The 20,495-nt window shown below is 34.4% G+C and overlaps 1 long non-coding RNA gene across 1 annotated transcript; it reads right to left on the reverse strand.

The window, feature by feature from the left end:
• Positions 1-17,702: 17,702 nt before the first annotated feature.
• On the reverse strand, positions 17,703-19,888 carry LOC132641326 (uncharacterized). Its single transcript, XR_009582811.1, has 3 exons — positions 19,525-19,888; positions 19,134-19,190; positions 17,703-17,982 (listed from the first exon to the last, which is right to left on the reverse strand). It is a non-coding gene; the product is annotated as an uncharacterized LOC132641326 (long non-coding RNA).
• Between the last annotated feature and the right edge of the window lie 607 nt (positions 19,889-20,495).

Genomic DNA, 20,495 nt, shown 5'->3' on the forward strand with positions numbered 1-20,495 from the left:
AGGTTATATCTTATATTCAACGTAATAAAGAAAGAGAGGTATGTCATTTTCTATGCTCAGTGTTAATTTGTTTTAAAGTATGTGAAGTGGACAGGAATTCATTGAGGATTATTAGCAATGGGTATTTTGAAGGAAAAAAAAAACAGATTTTTGGAGGTGTGGAGTTGTTTCATTTCATATGAATATCATATCAATAATTTTTTCATGTAACAAAAGTCATTATAGATTTTCATGTACTACATATTAAATTTCTCGCATTCTTTTTCCGGTGTTTGAAGCATGTTTGACAAGGAAAGAATTCCTGAGTTAAAGAAGGGAGACCTAGCTCTTTATTTTGGCGTTAACTTCATCGGATTGAAAATTTTAACTTTTAATTCTTTCCGATAAGAATTTACAGTTTATCGAAATATCAGTATTTACGTAAAAGGAAAAAAATGTAAATTTTAACATATATATACTAAGAAGTCGAGGCAGTTGTTATGAATTAGAGAAATAAACTTGAAAGTATCATTCCACCTCCCTCCACGAAAAGATTAGGGAGAGAAACAAAGCCAAGTTCATTTAAAAACAAAGTTGACGATTTTAATTGACATTTATTTTGTAGTTACTTAATTTTTAAAATTGAATCATAATTCCTCATAATTGCTTATGCCATCCAAACCCTTCATATCCACCAATGAAATTTTCACGACAAGTGTTAAGGTCAAGTACTAAAAAACAGCTCTTGAGATGAAATTTCACTACTCATATAACTAAATAATATTGTAATTGTACATCTTTAAAGTTGAGTTTTGTGCTTATATATATGTGTGGCACTTGAATATTATTTTAGAAAACAGAACTAATCTTGAAAAGACAATTCTAATGAAGAGATTTATATTTGTGATTTTTAATTTATAATATTAACTTTATATTCATGTACATAAATTTATAAAGTTCTACGTCGTAAAAGGATTTTGTTCTTATATGTACATGACATTTGAATGTTTTAGAAAGAGCAATCAATCTTGTGAAGACAATTCTAACGAAAAGATTTATATTTGTGATTTTTCAATTTATAATATTAATTTTATATTCATGTACATAATTTTTTTAATCTCTTCTCTCTCTATTAAACATAAAATAAATTATTTTTGCATATTCACTAATGTCTTTTATCACCGCGCGAAGTTCGCGCGGTTACATTCACTAGTTACCTAATACTTACTATTTCTACGACAGCATCCAGGCATACAGTGTGCAGTTACAATAAAATATTCTACATGAAGCATTTATTCACTGAAGAGGATCATGTGCAAGCAGTTGCGATTTTTATATCTGATTCATTATTCCCCATATACAATCATGTATCTGCTCTGTTTGTCAAAGACATATCCAATTGCTAAGAGCGTATCATTAATATTTACATATATCTCATGTTATTTTATTCCACTAACATCCTAACTTTGATTTCTATTTCCCGTTTCTGTTTGAATTTTTTCCTGAACATATTTAAAGGATTCGATTTCCCAAAGAGGTGAAGGCCAGGGGACGCTTTGTGACTTTCGGTGTTTCTTATTTCAGTACGCTCTTGAAGGTGCATTGATCTTTCTCTATTTCCTCTTGTAGAAGAACCTATGCTTATTCATGTATTAGATTTTAATATTTTTGCTCAGTTATTTTTCTTTCTGAAAGTTATTTACTGTGTAATTATTTTTTAGTTGACATTTAAATTGAGCATAATTCTCATTCAAATTCTTTTTTAGTGTAGTTTAATATCTGTATGACCCAAATCAAACTTAAATAGTGACCAAAGATTTTCATTAGAGGTATTTGTATTTTATAACTATTGTTATATCTGTCATCTTCTGGCCTTCAAAGTAATATACTCGTCCACTGTGATGACATGAATTTCAGAGGCGAGAATGATGAGATATTGAAATAGTATAATAATCTATCTCGCAAAATAATATTTGTTTTCTTAAAAAAAATTGAAGTTTTTATAGTCATACAAATATAGTGATATCTTTAGACTACAAGTTACCAACCTTCTTTCTTCTTTTCTTTCTATATTTCTTTAACAATGTACCGAGTCAAAGCAACAACCACCCAGTGTAATCTCACAAGTGGGGCCTGGAGAGGATAACGTGTACACAGACCTAAGGGCGGAGCCAGTAAGGGCCAAGGGGGTTCATCCTAACCCCCTTCGGCGAAAAATTACACTATATATACAAAGTGAAAATTACTACATGTTTTTTAATATATATAGTAGACGTTGAACCCCCTTGGCTTCTTCGTTTGTCTGCTTTTTTATATTTTTGAAACCCCTTTGTTAAAATCCTGGCTCCGTCACTGCGCAGACCTTACCCCTGCCTTGACAGATCGAGAGACTATTTTCGATAGACCCTGACTCAAGTAATGGAGGAAGTATATAAAAACAAAAAAGAAAAAATAGATAACATACTTGCAAAATTAATTTTCTCGAAAAATAGAAAAGTTACTCAATACTCAGTATTTATGAAAACTCCAAGATTTCTAAATATGTTTAATTAATTATCTTTAGGTGAAGACTATAATATCTAATTTCTAAATTTGGACCTTCTACGTTTATCTTCTTCTTCTTTTTTTTTTTTTTTTTTTTTTTTTTTTTTTTTTTTTTGTTGTCTTGTACAAAAATGGTTTATTTATTTATTTTTCCTTCCTCAACCACGAGAAAGAGGCAAGTTAAGATGCGAGAGCTATAAATTGCATCTCAAATGGTTCAGAACCAAGTCATAAGTTGGTACGTATATACATATCATGAGTGTTATTTTACCACATCAAAGAACAACACTTATTTTTAGCTTATTTTTATTTATGTGTATGAACATGATAATTTATTTCTTCTATTTCGTCTAAATTTTAATTACAAACAAGATTAAATATTTCAGAAATATATAATTTTTTAATCTCTTATGAGCGCGAAGCTCACCCCATATATATAAAAACAGTCTTAGGAGAGGTGATGTGGCATTTTCTAAGACTAGAAAACACGTTTATCTTTTTTCTCATATTTTTTCTTTCACTATATTTTGGTTTGTTTCAAGAAGTTCACAAATCATGTCTTTTAACGATTGAGGTGGTATTATTTGTCTTAAAGTTCACGAGCCTCTATTAAGTATCACTCTCACTATACGTTTAGCAGTTGCTTATACAGTTATACTACAGTTAACAATTCATAATAACTCTCGATAACTTATTATAATTAGTACCTCGAAACATGTACATGTAATTTTTTATATAGTTTTGATGTCTTTTTTCTTTTCAGTATTTCATTATTAGGACTCTGATTGTTCCTTTTCTATTTATTTGAAGAAAAAAGAATTAGAAAACTGCACTTCCCTTTGTTTTACTATCCGGTGCTAATTGGTATATTTGAATTTTTTTATTCTAGAGAATGACTGATATATGTCATTCATGAAATTGAAGGTTTTATACTTTTAATGGATAAAAAGTAGAAGGAGCGATGTTTGGTTATCAACAAAGAGATTAATTAATATTGAGAAAGAAATTATATCTGAAAACAAATGTTATGAGCAGAGAATATAAAAAAGACAAAACAAATAGAAAGTAATACTCTTCTCTAATCATTGATTGGGATTTCTTGAAATTTGCACATAATAATGCCAAATACTTTAACTTTATAATTCAGGCCCAATAATTTTTAACCTTACACGCGCACATATACCACTAGAAGTTAAACTTTGGATGCATGCGGTTTAATATTTGATTATTAGGAAAATATTATTTCACGAGTTTAATGAGATTTATTAATGCCAAGCAAAGCGCGGGCATTTCCCTACTTGTTATATATTTACACAGCAAATCCAAATACTGAGTATCACAATAATATTCATTACATTTCAAAAATAAAATTCACTAGGGAAACAAATTACTAAAACAATTTTTTTTCATATTAATTTGAAGTTCATATGCATATAAACTCAACACAACTGCAAGCATCAGGTATCGATAAGCTTCTTAATTTGTTCAATGACTATAAATCACATTGGCTCTTCAATCAATCAGTAATAATTTATATTATCATATGATATATCATCCAAATCAAAATATAATAACATATGTAATTCTTGTAATGCATTTCACTTTTAAGGATTAGAGTCCTCATAAAAATTGTGCCTTTTTGATGGTGCAGAAGGAGAAACAGGAATCCCTTTTGGTAGCATACTGAACCAATTACTTTTTATAAACTCTTTCTTCCCACCATAGTTAATTTGTTGAAGGTTCTGAGAACATTTTAGAAGCTTCTTGTTTCGAATTCTTCGTCGTTGTCGTTGTTGTTGCCATTGATCTCACTGCTGCACCATAGCCAAGAACAAGAGATAGTTTTTTGAATCAAGCATATGAATTTCCATGAGGAATAATGAAGGGTTTTAGAATAAGCCATTAAGAATGTTTTCTTGAAATTCTTCTAGGGCTTATGTTTTAGTTTAACTTGAAGATTATAGAGTTCTACGTTGGGGTATATATAGTGCATGGAGAAATGCAAGAGCTTAATAAATGGGCAAGAAATTAATTAAAAGGTTTTGAGAAAATTGTTTTTGAGGTCACTGGTGGTGGGGAAGGTTGAACTTTATCACACGGAAATGACAACATTTAATTTTGAATAAAAATTTAAGGGGTACTCAAAAAGAAAATTTTGAATTTTGAATGATGTTAATTGTTTCCATCTATATTTTAGTAGTAATGTTTTTTCAGTTCAATGTAGAGGATATTCCTTGTACGTATAAATTTGTTCTTTGTAGTTTGGTAAAGTAAGACTTTACATTATCTAGTTAACGGTGCAATTGCTTAATTGCTAAATATGTAGTATGAAAATAAACATCTAAAAATTAACATGCAAAATGCTTTAATAAAAGAGATTGCTGATACTGGAAGTAAGGTTCACTGGGTACTGTTAAGTGGTAAGTGTACTTAATTTGATTGTGATTATATGAGATGGAATCCATTAAATTTCAAGTACAACATTGAATTTACTAGTATTTACTTGATGTACGCTTAAAAATGGGGAAAAACATTGTCCAATCACTAATAATTAAACAAAATAGCAATAAGTTTTAATATTGATCCTGAAGTAGCCTAGTACTTCGTACGTACTACTCCTCGGTTTCACTTTTTTTTTAGACTATTTAATAAAATATAAGTTTTTTATATTTAAAAGTAACTTAACTTTAAACATCCCATTTTTATCATTAATGAGATAATTTACACAAATATTTATATTTGTTTTATACCACAAATTTTAAAAATCTTTTTTATTTTTTAAATTTCATGTCCGGTCAAAATACATCACCTAAATTGGAACGAATATAAAGGGGCATTTGCACAAATGATATTTCTTGAGACCACTAGTTAGCTTAGCTCTCCTGTTAGCTAGTGGACTAGAATTGTTTGCAAAAAGAAAAAATGGGCGAATGGTCTTTAAATTTTGCCCTTCGGCTAAAATCTATGGGTTCCAGGTTCGAACCCTCACTTAGTCAAAAAATTTAAAAAAATTCGCAAGGCAGAGTTTAAATTTTGCTATGCCCCCACAGACAGAATTTTAGTTATGTTTAACCAGAAGTCTGCCGATGGGGGCAGACTTTGCCTTAAGGCATATATATATATATATATATATATATATATATATATATATTTACTTTTCAAGGTAAACTTTTAGTTATGCCTTTACTAAAAGTGTGCCCCATAAGAGATAACTAAAAGTATGCCCCATAAGGCGAAACTTTTCCTTAAGGAATAACTAAAGTTATGCCGAACCCGACATAACTATAAGTTCCGCCTTATAAGGCAAAGTTTATGCCTTAAGGAAAAGTTCCACCTTAGGGGCATACTTTTAGTTATGCCTTAACTAAAAGTCTGCCCCATAAGGCATAACTAAAAGTATGCCCCATAAGGCGGAACTTTTCCTTAAGGCATAACTAAAAGTTTGCGTTATAAGGCAAAGTATATGTCTTAAGGAAAAGTTATGCCTTATGGGGCATACTTTTAGTTATGCCTTAACTAAAAGTCTACTTTTAGTTATGCCTTAACTAAAAGTCTGCCCTATAAGGCATAACTAGGAAAAGATTTTTAGTTAAAGCTTAACTAAAAGTCTGCCCATAAGTATGCTGGACCCGGCATACTTACGCCAAGTCTGCCCATAAGGCATGAGTATGTCGGGTCCGACATAACTTTGGTTATTCCTTAACAAGTGTATGCGGGGTCCAAACCTTGCTTTGCGATTTTTTTTTAATTTATGCTTGAGCGGGGGTTCGAATCCAGAACCTCATGATTTCTGCGCGAAGCTCAGGGTTGCAACGCGAAGGGCAAAAATTAAAGACCAGCAATATGGGGGGTAAAATTTAAAGACCACAAATATGAGGGGCAAAATTTAAAGACCACCCCAAAAGAAGGGCAATCCGCGCAAAAAAATGAAAATTCGCAGTAGGCTAACAGGGTACAAAATTTAAGGAGTGGCCTCGAAAAAAGTCATACGGTACAATTTGTTTTTATTTTTATTTTTTATCCGAACTAATTCTTTTATTCATTTTTTACTTAATCAGTTTTACTTACTTCATTTCAAATTATCAGTCTTGATTATTAAAAATAATTATCTCAAATTATTTATCATTTTAGAAGTTGAAGGCATAATTTTTTTTTCTCATTTTAACCTTTGTAGAATTTTGTCATTATAAAAATGACACATAAATAAAGTAAACATTTAATGGAGATATTATAATTTAGACATAAATAAAGAAGAGAAATTATAATTTAGACATAAAAAAAAAGGATAAAATAATCAAATATCCCTCCTAATTAATATTTTAAAGGGGCGCGTAAAACAAAAAATAGGCAAATAACTTGATAGTAGTTGCTTTAGAAGCTTTTGATAGCAGAATGATTCTGGAATGGGTGACGCAATTCCTGAAAGTCTGGTAGCATATTAACACTGCCACTAGTACAATAAACAGGTAGGCAGACGAAAAAAATCACTAAAATTTGTTTATCTCACTTAAAAAACATTTGTTGCATATAACGCAGATAATTAGATAATCATATTCTTAAACAGTACCGTTCTACTTTTCCGCAGTGATTGAATAATTACCTCTAAATGTGATTAATTAAACCAGAAAAGACCATATCTAATTTCACAAATCAATAGGATTACTAGATGCAAAGACTGCGATAAATCTGCAACTCAATATTTAGTGTAAAAAAGAAATCAATTTGCTTAACCAATAAGGCGTAACATTCCAGTTGAATTCTGCTTTTGGTGTTCCTTCAAAAGTTCATCATTACAGCTTGTGGCATTACTTTTCTTGTGCGTTGAATGATCAACCTCTCAAGTTTTGGGAATTGGCAAGGATGACTTTGATTAAGTACATTCAGTACTTGTCCCTTTGAATTTCCCTAACCTCACTGTTCGAATTCTCCTCAGAGCTTTGCTCAAAACCATCACTTGTTTTTGTACCTTCGACAAGTAATCAAACAGTTCCGTGTGTGACACACTGTCTCATCAGCCTAAAAGAAGGAACCATCTAGCACCAAGTCAGTCAACCTACATTCGTGAAGATACACATATACGTAGAACTGTATATGTGTTAGAAATTTAGTAAAATATATATTATAGAACTGTACCTAGTGGGGAAGTAAAAAAATTCACTAATAGTATTCAAGATTTAATATAATATATATGTATAACAGTACTGTAACCATAGGCAGAGGCGAATTTACTAGGGGTGTACAAAGTAAATCGACAAACCGCACCAAACCGATAAACCGAGAAAGAAACCCGACTAGCGGTTTGGTTTGGTGTTGAAAAAAAATTCCGACCATAATTGGTTTGGTTTGGTTTTAGTTAAAAAAAGTCAAACCGAACCGAACCAAACCAACCCGACATTACATGTATTCAGTTTTTAAAATATTTATTTGTAATGTAATTTATAAATATTTCTTAAATTTTTTCGTAATTTTTTTATCTATTATCATATTATTCAAGCATGAACTTAGAATCTTGAATGTCAATAAGTTTTATATCCTATGGATGTTAGTAACTCAAATAAAGTCCAAACCAAAACCAACTCAACACTAATGCACAAAAGAAATTCAATCTACCACTAAGAATGACAATAATATTGGATATTTATTCTTTAGTTTTGTATAATTGGTTTAGGGAGTGAAAATACATAGCTTAAGTTTTTTTTCTTTGTCATGTAACTAATACTTGTTAGCTGTACTTATTTTAGATGACTTAGTATTTTTAGATTATGGTCATTTTCTTTATGGCTTATTAATTAGCAATATCTATTTTAACCGATTTTATTATCTTTTGCTGAATATTTAATACAATGTCATCACTCTTCTCACATTTTATGTTATTTTCTTAAGAAATACCTTAATTATATAGTTGTATCTTATTAGGACTAAAGAAATATTTAAAGTAAAAGTGTATATGTTTTGTATGAAGACTATTTCAGAAAAAAAAAAACCCCGAAACACCCGAAAACCCCGAAAAAATCCGAGGTTGAAAAATCCGAATTTTATTGGTTTGGTTTGGTGTATAAATTTTAAAACCCGATGCAATTGGTTTGGTTTGGTATTTAAGAAATCCGAACCAACCCGGTCCATGTACACCCCTAGAATTCACATATAAAATTTGGGTCACGTGAACACATGGTCATTCGACCAAACTCGATATATTATTTGAATAATTTTGAAAATATATCTAATATTAACTGCCAGGTCAAGTGAAGCACTGGTTAAGAGTTGTAAAGTAAAAAATGTGTTTCTTTTTTATATACGCCCTTGAACGCAGCACTTATTAGCTATGACACATAAAGGGGGTTTAACCGATGGCCCTCGAACCTATGCGACTCAGCCGCCACTACACTAAATAGTCACGATATGTGCCTTCCCTTAACAACTTCATCAATATCAAGTTCAATAAGGTTAGGAGAACTTCACAGTAGACAAAGCACACAAGAAATACGTTTAACAGAGTGACATATTTTCAGGCTTTGCAAGTTTAGTGCTACGTCAAGCCTGTCTGCCACAGTATTAACTAACCCAAGTTCTGAAAAATTACAACAAAAACATTTGAGATTTAATTACTCCGTATAGCAAATTTAAATTATTGCAAGGCATTAATATTCTCACCTTTAGGGATGACCCATCAAAGCAGAGGTGCTTGATAATTGTAAAGATTGGGTTCACTTTAAAACACTGAAATGTAACTGTATAGCTGCTACGGATAGACAAGTTCACAAGCTTTGGACAAACCATATCAACAGAATCAACACAAATGCAGAATTTCATTTCCAAAAGTCTCAAGTATTAGTAGAATAAGAGAAGTGTTTTTGATCCTACAGGACTGTCAATTGCAGAATGACCTAAATGAAGGCTAACAAGATTAGGAAATTGGAGACCATCAGGCAGCATAAAGGTACACTTGGATAACTTCAATTGTGTCAACGTCGCACAAGTATACATGCTATCAGGCAACACATATTTTCATCATTGGCCATGTCTAGAGTGAGCTTCTGGATGCCATGCTTCGAGACAAAGATAATGCATTGATCCACATCTAACTGTTCTAGTTGCGTGTCTTCGAAATAAGTTGAAATCAATTGGTCCAGTATGTTCCATGAGAATTTTATGAATTATGCTTGCACCAGAATCTCCTATACTGTATACATACTGTAAAAAATAGGGGACCAAACACAAGGTATGCCTGTGTGGACAAAAAAGACTTGTTCAGATCACTAGACACCTTGCTTCTAGCACATTGAATCATAGTTAATATTTCTCTGATACATTTTACATACAAATTTATATATTTTCTTGAAAATGATTGAGCGGTCTATAAATAGTTGCCTTAGTGAGAAATTAACGGATATTAATGCACAGTTCTTACTTCTTAGATTATCGGAAGGAAACCAGTAGGCACTTCTCTCTTGAGTTCTTCAAAGGACTTTTCGTTGAACTTCTCAAGTCTGTTCATTCTAGTATGATTTACTCCCTCCGTTTTCTTTTACTGTATGCTAAAAATAATTCCTTTTGTTTCTTTACTCTAACCAATCAAGAGATAAATACTTCTTTTAATTTATCCAGTATCATTAAGTAACCAATTGGAATACTAAGAGTCCGGAACCAAAATGCCCCCCAAAAAAACATTTTGAACCAAAATACCCAACAAAAAAAAAATGTTACCAAAATACCTTTAGCGCAGTAATTTACTGCGCTAAAGCAGTTAACGGGGACGGCTCCGTTAACTACTATAGCGCAGTAATTTACTGCGCTATAGTGTCCCTCCCATTTTTTTTTCGGCCCTTTTGGTTAACCCTTCTTCCATTACACTTTTTAACGTACTTTGACCATAGATTAATCATGCTTCGGGATCCCGAAACTTCAATATTTTATATAGAACCCTACTTATTTTTGTGCGATTAATAAGGTAGGATCAATACATCAAGGATACACAAAAGTTCAGATGACCATTTTAGTGATTGAAAAGTGCTCGAACGCCATTTTCGTTTGAATGCTCGGTGACATTAGTTTGAAGTTCTTTGCGAATACTTAAACTTGTTCTTTAATAATTAATCAAAAGTTAGTCAAAATGGCAACATTCATACAAAAAAAAAAAAAAACTTAATTAAATTGCATCATTCATAACCTTGAGTAGATGAAAATACTTAAACTTGTTCATTAATAAGAAACCCAAACTTTTTGAAATACAATCATCAAAGTAAGAAAAAAACTTAAAAAACATTCATCAATTAATGCCCTTAAGTTGATCTTCTGCCACCACCGTGAGATGTGCCACCACCACTAGAGGTACTTCCACCACGAAAGTTTCCTCCACCACGAGAGGTACTTCCACCGCGAGACGTAGTTTGACCACCATGCCGTAAGGGACACTTGCGCTTATCATGACCAACATAATTGCAAAATGAGAATTTTTGAGTGTATCTCCTCGGTGGAACATCCATTTCATTATGAATACGCGAGTATGCATTCTTTCTAAATTTACGGATAAATGCTTTATTTGCAACCATTGAAAATGGATCCGGTGGCCAGTAACTCTCACTACCAAGTGGGTAGAACCTTCCAGCATACGTTCTTGCATAATTTTCAACTGTATATTCCTCAGCCATGTACGGAGAGGCGTTCTTTCCCATTGCGATAAAACACTTGAAGGCATGAGAACATGGCATGTGATATGATTGCCACTTGCCGCATGTGCATGTTCTTGGAATCTCACAAATTGTGTGGACGTTACCTCCTTTACCTTGGTGCACACTTGTTGTGAGTTCAAATATGCGCTCTGCAGGGTTATACTCCATCCGGTCTTGTTTCTGAGCCTTATATTTTTGGTACTCGAACAGTTTTGACATCCATCTTAGACCTGCTGTTGCATGTGCTTTAGCCTCTTTTGATCTACTGACGAACCGCTCCACAACCTGCTTAAATGTCATTCTCACCATTGCGGTGACGGGTAGTCCCCGTGTAGATTTCAACAAGCCATTGAATGACTCAGAGCTGTTTGTTGTCAGCATACCCCATCGCCTACCTTCATCCTGGTGTAATGTCCATTTGTCTTTATCAATTGCATTCAACCAGTGGAAGGCTTCCTCATTCGCCCGCCTAATAATGTATCTCGGCAACGTCTTGAAAGAGCCCTCCCAATTGCCGAAGACTATCTCATGTGCATGCATACGCCCAAGATACGCCTTCCTCCTAGTAACAGTTTTGCTATATACTTTCAGGACGGCTCTAATACAATCAGCATATAACAACGAGGAACATTATATTAACACCAAAAATAAAATAAACTTAGGCGAAGGGGATACCTTGGGTTTTCTCTAATGTCGCCAACTAATACACACGCAATCAAATTAGTATCTAGATTGCAATGATCATCTGGGAGGTCACCCATATCACAAGTGTGCTTTGTGTAGAACTTTGAAATAGTCCACATCTTTTCAGCAGTTTCTTACCATGGAGCATCCATTCGCAGCCTTGATATTTTCGCTTGCAGACCAATCGCCAAAGTTTTTGTGTGGAATCGTCAACTTTAAACTCCCTCATCCCCTGGATGTAATAAATCTTAACAGCCCTTTGCAATGATTTTTTCGAGCTGAAAATCATCCCTTTTTCAATATGAGCCTTTTGTTTTAAAAGATCCACTGGCTCTTTCCACAAACTTCGCCGAATATGATCATCATCCCTAGTAAAGATAAAGGCATCTGGGCGATCTTGAAAATGATCAAGATAGGGAATCTCATCGGAATGCCACTGAATCGGCGTCAACTCTTGCTTTGAAATTGGCTTTGCGGCTGAACCGGAGTCGACTCTTGCTGTTCAAATGGTTGCCGTGAATTCAGTTCCTCCTCGTGTGCCGGACTGTTCATCATGTCTTGCAACAGTTCTACTTGATGTTGAGGATTAGTTCCAACCTCAATCTCATCGTCACTTTGCTCATCGTCACTTTCCTCCGCATTAGGTATTTCTTCACTATCGCTGGATGATGTCACTATATAATTCGGATAATCCGGACCATCCATAGCAGGCCTTTGCCTCTAATTTGGTGCAACCACCACGTTCTCCCTACATAAGAAATTAGGGTGTTTTAACTACTACACATCAAATAACACTATTGATGTTAAAAAAAATAAAATAAACGTACCAATAGTAATTAACTGCACCGAAACTTGAGGAAGGACCATCGCTTTGAGTTGTTAGATAGGCTGAGGATGTTCCAACCTGATTCATCCATCCCGATTGAGGAGACCGTCCGATATGATCCATATCAGGTGTATAACCCCTAAATAATATAATCGACATCATTAGTAGCATTCAAGTGCCACTACACATAATAATAATAATAATAATAATAATAATAATAATAATAATAATAATAATAATATTGTAAAAAATGAATATTTACCACTGCCCGTCAAATTGCTGACTTAAACTATCCAGAGGCATTTGGCTAGTCAAAATGCTTTCATAGGTACTCAGGTCAGGGTAATTGTATTGATAAGTAGGTTCCGCTTGAGTGACTTCGGCCTGAATTATAGACGGGGCTTCCCGACGAGGTCTATTTCGAGCTTCCCGAGGAACCCTAGCCATGAATTCAAGTCGATTAATGGGCACCTTCTTTATATACATTTCAAGGACGTTTAAAGTTATGCATTGCCTATAATCATAAGGCGCCTTCAAATAATCAGTCAAAGAATCATCATCTTGAATGTACCACTGTCCATAACTAGTTACACCTTGCGGCGTAAATGACATTGGATATTTTTCAATTATATTTAGATCAAAATCACTTCGACTAACTTGTAGTCTATTATACAAGGCTTGGAGTAGTTTTGAGAATTTTAAGTCAAGTGGAAACTTAACATGGTATTTTGGGGAAGAATCATAGCGCAAATTATTTTCCTCGAATATAATTTGTCCGTCCCAGAATAAAGAAACTCTAATTCTTGGAACATCTGCCATATTTTGAATAATTTAGGAGGAATACAAAAATGCAAAAACTAGTTGAAACTTCAATTTTTTTGCCTTATACAAACTCGGTATTAATAGGATTTGAAGTTTGAATATAGAACCAACACATGCATGCAATTACAGTGTCTTGCAGTGTTACGTCAAATCAAATTAAGTACGGAGTGTTGCATAACGCATGAAATAACTGCGTTATGTTAGAATAGCGCAGTAAATTAAGGCGATATTCTGTCACAACGTAGTTATTTCATGCGTTATGCAGTATAACATAGTAATTTAATGCGTTATACTAGTATAATGCAACATTTTACTGTGCTATAACGTGCATCATATTGTCACCTCACTTGTCAAACAGAAAAACGTCATGATTCGAATCAAACTTTATATAACGTAATTTGACAAATAACTGTTACCAATCACACAACATTCCACACAAAATTGAGTTACTATGTCATTTTTTGACCAATTTAGAGGTATTAATCGTGTTATATCGTTCACTCCAGCAAACATCTTTGAAGCAATGGGTAGGTCCTGGGAACTAGATGATGATGATTTTCATTACTCAAATAACCCTAACGACAGATTCAATCGAGAATACAATAATAAAATGAGAGAGGAGTGGGATTGGCGTGTTAGGGAGGCTGCAGCACTGGAGCACAAGTTAGCGTCAGTAGGGCTTAAACGCCCAAAAAAACGTGCTATGTCAATGCCTCGCGGAACTCCACAAGAGTTTAATTTGGCTCTTAATCGTTTTCGCGAAGAGAACAATCGGATGCAAATACGTTACCATAGGGTAGAATATGGTATACATGGTAGCACAAGATTTAGATCCAAGTGGGATTCGGACTGTGAAATGTCCGATGAAGATTAATATTTTTCTTATAATAAGGTAAGTAGGTAGGGTCATAAATACCCTCCCCCCTCCCCCGAGGGTATTTGGGGGTTTGCAACTATATAAGTAGTCCTGTCTTTTGTTATTAGACTACATCATATTCAATGTCGAGTAGTAGAAACTCAGCTTGGTCTTTACTCATTCCAAAAGAACCAAATAGCAGTGATGATGAGAGTTCTAATCATAGCAGTTTTTTCGAGCGATACCAGTGATTTCAAACTAGATGAGGTAAATCCCCACCTTCTTATAGAGCGTAATGATGATTCCTGCAGTATGAAATATTCAGATCCGCGGGAATATTATTGCGGTTTATGCCGAGAATGGTCACATCGGCTTGCTGAATCAGAATGTCTTGTTCGTGACTTGGAAAATCTCAACGCTCCAATCCCAACAAGGTACTCCTTAACCGTGCCTCAAGTAGGTCTAGAAACTTGCGAGCTTGCCGTGCAAAGGATTAGAAAAGAAAACAACAGAATGCTGGCAAGACGATTTAGATTTTACATGCTAAAGTTGGCCGAAGAACAAGCATCATCAACCGGTAGAGAACTAACTGCTACTGAAAAAAGATGTGTCTTAAGAAACCGCCAATATTTTTCTGAGGATGATATTGAGGACTTGTACTCTGATGATGATTAAAAATGTTGTGATTTTAGTTTTAAGTTTAATTTATGATTATGCTGTTATTTTGAAGAATATTAGTATGTTAAGTATTTTCATCTACTCAAGGTTATGAATGATGCAATTTAAATAAGTTTTTTTTTTTGTATGAATGCTGTCATTTTGACTAACTTGTGATTAATTATTAATGAACAAGTTTAAGTATTCGCAAAGAACTTCAAGCTAATGTCACCGAGCCTTCAAACGAAAATGGCGTTCGAACACTTTTTAACCACTAAAACGGCCATCCGAACTTTTGTGTATCCTTGATGTATTGATCCTACCTTATTAATCGCACAAAAATAAGTAGGGTTCTATATAAAATATTGAAGTTTCGGGATCCCGAAGCATGATTAATCTATGGTCAAAGTACGTTAAAAAGTGTAATGGAAGAAGGGTTAACCAAAAGGGCCGAAAAACAAATGGGAGGGACACTATAGCGCAGTAAATTACTGCGCTATAGTAGTTAACAGAGCCGTCCCCGTTAACTGATTTACTGCGCTAAAAGTATTTTAGTAACATTTTTTTTATTGGGATATTTTGGTTCAAAATATTTTTTTTTTGGGGCATTTTGATTCCGAACTCGAATACTAATAGCCCAAAGTTAATTTGGGGACATTGCATATGTAAAGAATGGAAGCTCGTTTTGTAATTCCACTAAAAAGTTTAAGGCTTCCGTTGGTCAGGGATAGGAATGAAGACAACTATTTTATTGATTGATGATATTGGATATCTCAACCGTCATTTTTTTCTAGAGAAAAGGGTCAAAAATGCCCTTTTATTTTGGAAAAAAGGTTAAAAATATCCTCCGTTATAAATTTAGGTCAAAAATACCCCTCCTGTCATAAAAGTTTTCAAATATACCCCTGTTTTAACGAAAATCCCTAACATAGCCCGATTTTATTTTTAAACCCGCTCCATTTAAACCTGACCCAACTAAATAAAAAACCCATATGGGTTTCCCGCTCCTGTGCATAGTGGCTCCAGATGTAGTACTGGGGAACAAGTTGGTTGCATATGGGTTTTTTATGTAGTTGGGTCGGGTTTAAATGGAGCGGGTTTGAAAGTGAAATCGGGTTATTTTTGGAATTTCCGTAAAGACAGGTTATATTTGAAATTTTCATGACAGGAGGGATATTTTTGACCCAAATTTATAATGGAGAATATTTTTAGCCCTTTTCCCAAAGTAGAGGGGCATTTTTGACCATTTTCCCTTTTTTTTTCTCCCAGTAAACTTAAAAAGTTTTTTTTTTCTTCAAAATAGTTGTCTTAAAATAAGATGGATTTATGAGTGATGAGCTAATGACTTAAGGCCAAAGTAATTTTTTTCTTAGGACTTGAAAACTACAAATAGAGCCCTGTACGCAAGACATGGCACTGGAGGCTTAAAATCTAGCTAGGATGTTTTATGCATCTCCAATAATCTTAGGTCCAGGTAAGCTTCATTATAAGTGCTTCCATCTTCTTCATTATTAATAATTTTTTTCATTTGGATTAATTGAGTTCCTTGTTTTTGTTCTTTTGATTAATAAACCTTAGTAGTCCTCTAGATCATTCAAGTATTTAGAGTCATGTCCTGCTCTTGAGCATCTCCACTTGACTGAAATATTCCTCAGGGTAAATGAACTTCATGATCCCTTCATTGCAATGCATATTTATAGATGAAATATATTCTGGGACTTGAGTCACTGATTTTTGGCAGCACCTATTTATATAGTTCTTGGCTGCAGGAGCAAGTACCGTATGTTGAGGCTTCTCTTTGATCTTAACTATGTAACTATGTCAAATTTTTTACTTATCTAATATTTGTGTGGATGAATCGAATGTTGTCTCATGTGTTCTTTATCTGTTAAAAAGCTTCCATTTTCTATAATATATGGAAATTAAGGTTCCTCGTTGTTCGACTTTTTTAATTTAATCTCCTTTTTAGTTGGTGGCTTTATTAGAGAATTTTTTTATTTAATGTTTCTTAGGTAAGTTTTGGTTTTAATATTCCTGCTCTTGATCTCTTGATGTGGAATCTTTCTCTGATGTAACATTCAATCAACTCAAGGAAGTAAGGCTAATAATCACTGCGGGTACAATCTGTGAGATGCAGCTTATCAAACTTCTGCTAGCCAAATCTATGATGTTGATGAGAATGCTAATTGAGCCCCTGGTACAGGCGATGTAAAAGATTATGATCCCTTGCTGACAAAAGATCCTCATTATGAAACAATCCAAATGCTCGCCGTTGTATCAAGATTTTGGCCTGCATCACCTCAAGCAGAAGTTGTCTATGATGTGACATGTCCCAACTTGGTATGCAGATTAGCGTTCCCATCTTTTGAGTGATCTGCAATAATTCTTTACTTGGTCAAATCCCAATGGCAAGCCTGAAGCCCCTTTTCAAGAATATTATGTCTAAGGTAGAGCCATGGAGATTTGATACTATTATTTGTACTTGGTATGGACCTTTTTCCTTATTGTTATTCACGCCATAAATCAGAAAAGTTATTTCAGTTAAGTGATGTGGAAATGCACTCCTCTTGTCACACCCCAACCTTGGGGGTGTAGCCGGCACCGGGCACCCGAAGGCCCGAGCGAACCAATCGTGATATCCGAACTCTGTAATACAAATCATAAGCTGACAAGGCCCAATAACATATATATGCATAACTGAGGCCGACAAGGCCAACAAAACACATCAATATTAACTGATAGTCTGTAAGCCTCTAAGAGTACTAAAATGCAACATCTGGTTGGGACACGGCCCCGCCGTACCCAACACCATCTAAACATATGTATATACATGCATGCATCCTATTTGATGACCCTGACCAGCAACTCCGGAGAATGGAGTGCGAACATCCCTGCTGAACTCTGGTACCCTGCTGAGAAAGGTACACCAATCCGTCTACCTGTACCTGTGGGTATGATCACAGCGCACAAAAGGCGTCAGTACGAAATATGTACTGAATATGTAGGGCGGTAAGTGTAAGTATAAGAAATATAATAACAAGAGGGGAGATATAGAGGCAACCTGAACTCTGAAACAAGCCGCTAAGGGCAATCATAACCACAACGTGAATATAACTGTATGCTCGTAAAAATCACTCCTCACGGTGGAGGCTTATAACATATCATATCATATAATAATATATATACCTCAGTGGGGTGAGCTCATCATCATATCGTCATCTCTGCCCAACTGATCAGTGACAATGCACAACTACGTGCCTACCCGGCCGTCTACGACATGACTCGGTAAAGAAAGAAACATGTCTAGGTGCACATATAAGTGCCTACCCGGCCGATTATAGCGCGGCTCGGTAATGAATATATATATATATATATATATATATATATATATATATATATATATATATATATGTGCAATGCAAGACTGACCTCAGAAGAGATATCATAAGAAGAGTCGGAGTGACCAATCGTCGTTAGCCTCCGACTATCGTTATTGTCACTGCGTTCTTTATCTTTTTAATTCAAGAAACAACACATGTGGAGAATAGGAGATATACTTCAATAAGGATTATATAAGTGATAAATATTGGCTCAACTGAATAAAATACCATTAGCTCAACTTCAACATAAAGAATAACATAGTGAACAACCTTTTTCCAATCGATGAGAAAGATACGAGGTGCGGGAAAGTACTACAACACAAGCCATATATAAATCAAGGAAACAACCTTCACCATTAGGGAGTGAAATCAACTCAACTTTAACGAGGAAAGTACCACGATGAACATTATACTTCTCTCGGTAAACAAGAAGGATAAGGAATGTGAGAAAGTATTTCAATGTGAACTATTCATGAGAAGAAGTAAGGTTAATCATTTTGGAACTCCCTCGATATATGTTTAATTGAAGACCTTTCAAATGATAACCAAACGGAATATGGAAGCATAGGGAGTTCTTTTATACAATTCATATAGTAAGTAGAGATTAGCTCGTTCATTCTTGGATATGATCGACACAAGTTAACGGGATAGCGTTTCAAAAAAAGCGCATTTGAATTCTAGTCATGCCAAGAAAAGGAGAGAAAAGCCCTACATACCTTAACAATGAAGTTTTCCACATTCCACGAGTCCTTGAATATCTTACGAATGATTACCTACATCATACGATCAATTTGGGATCAATTCCAAGTTCATAGCTTATGGAAATACTATTGAGGCATTTCGTCGAACAACTTGCGGGCGTAAGTTCGTAGAATCATTTTTAGTTCAATTTCTTCATTCAAGACTACAATTTTCTTTTCCTTTACTCCTACTCTTCCTTATCAATCCATCCATAACTTCATAGCTTCAAATAATACATTTAAACACAAGAAACAGCCCAAACAACCAAGTTCCTCCATAAGGACTTGTTCTAGGGAATTCTCCTTCCAATTTCTGTGTAAAACACTTGTAGCATCTTAGGAGGATCATTAAGATGAAGAAACATACCTTAATTTATGAAAAAACACCCCAGCACCAAGATTACTTCAAGTTGAAGAATCCTTCCGAAAAGCGAAACGACGGAGAAACGACTATTTCTACGAGTACTACGTGATTACTTACGTTATAATTACTTGTTTAGCTCTTGGATCTGATCTTGATTCATGGAGGAGAGTTTGAGAGAGTGTAGGAAATGTTTAGGGTTTGGAGTTTGGGAGAAATGAAGTTCCAATTCGTTTTGGGGCTTTATTGTATGAGATGATTTAAGTTGCCACCAACTTTGGCTTTTCTGTCCCGTGACAGTTTATGTCCTTGGACGGAAATGCGAATATCACTCTACTTCGACGTCATATTGATGAACGATAAAATGAGCTGGAATCTAGACTCGTAGACCTTCGATTTGGTGGGTGGATCACCCTGTAACTCCAAGTATATTGAGAGAAAAGCTCCGAGACATTTGATCCAAATTTCAGTGAAATTTACAAACTAAACTTGCGACGCCCTTTGTCGACTTTCGTATTACAACTCTTTTGACTTCCAAACCTAATAAGCGACCATTACACGATTCAAATACTTCATATCATTACTTTCTTAGCATGTGAAGCACTCCTAATCCCACCCAAAAGTACAAGTTATCGTATTCCCAACTTGCCGACTTTGGACGAAAATCATCCTTCTTTGATTCATTCACCCTCCAAACCTTCCGCCACTTAATAATCTTATTTATAGACTCTTATAACCATTTATATTAATAAGCTCAATCCCTTTAACCTCAAGATTATTTCTTTTGAACTTGCGTCGACTAACTCATGATGCGACTTTAACGTGTGAAAATCCGGGGTGTAACACCTCTGTCCCAATATATGTGTCGCGCTTTCTTTTAATTTGTCCTTAAATGAATGACACATTTCTATATTCACAAACAAATTAACTTTAAATTTCTCATTTTACACTAATGAGTTAGCTCTCTCTTTCTTAAT

The sequence above is a fragment of the Lycium barbarum genome, chromosome 5, assembly GCF_019175385.1.
Source record: "Lycium barbarum isolate Lr01 chromosome 5, ASM1917538v2, whole genome shotgun sequence".
NCBI classification, from domain to species: domain Eukaryota; kingdom Viridiplantae; phylum Streptophyta; class Magnoliopsida; order Solanales; family Solanaceae; genus Lycium; species Lycium barbarum.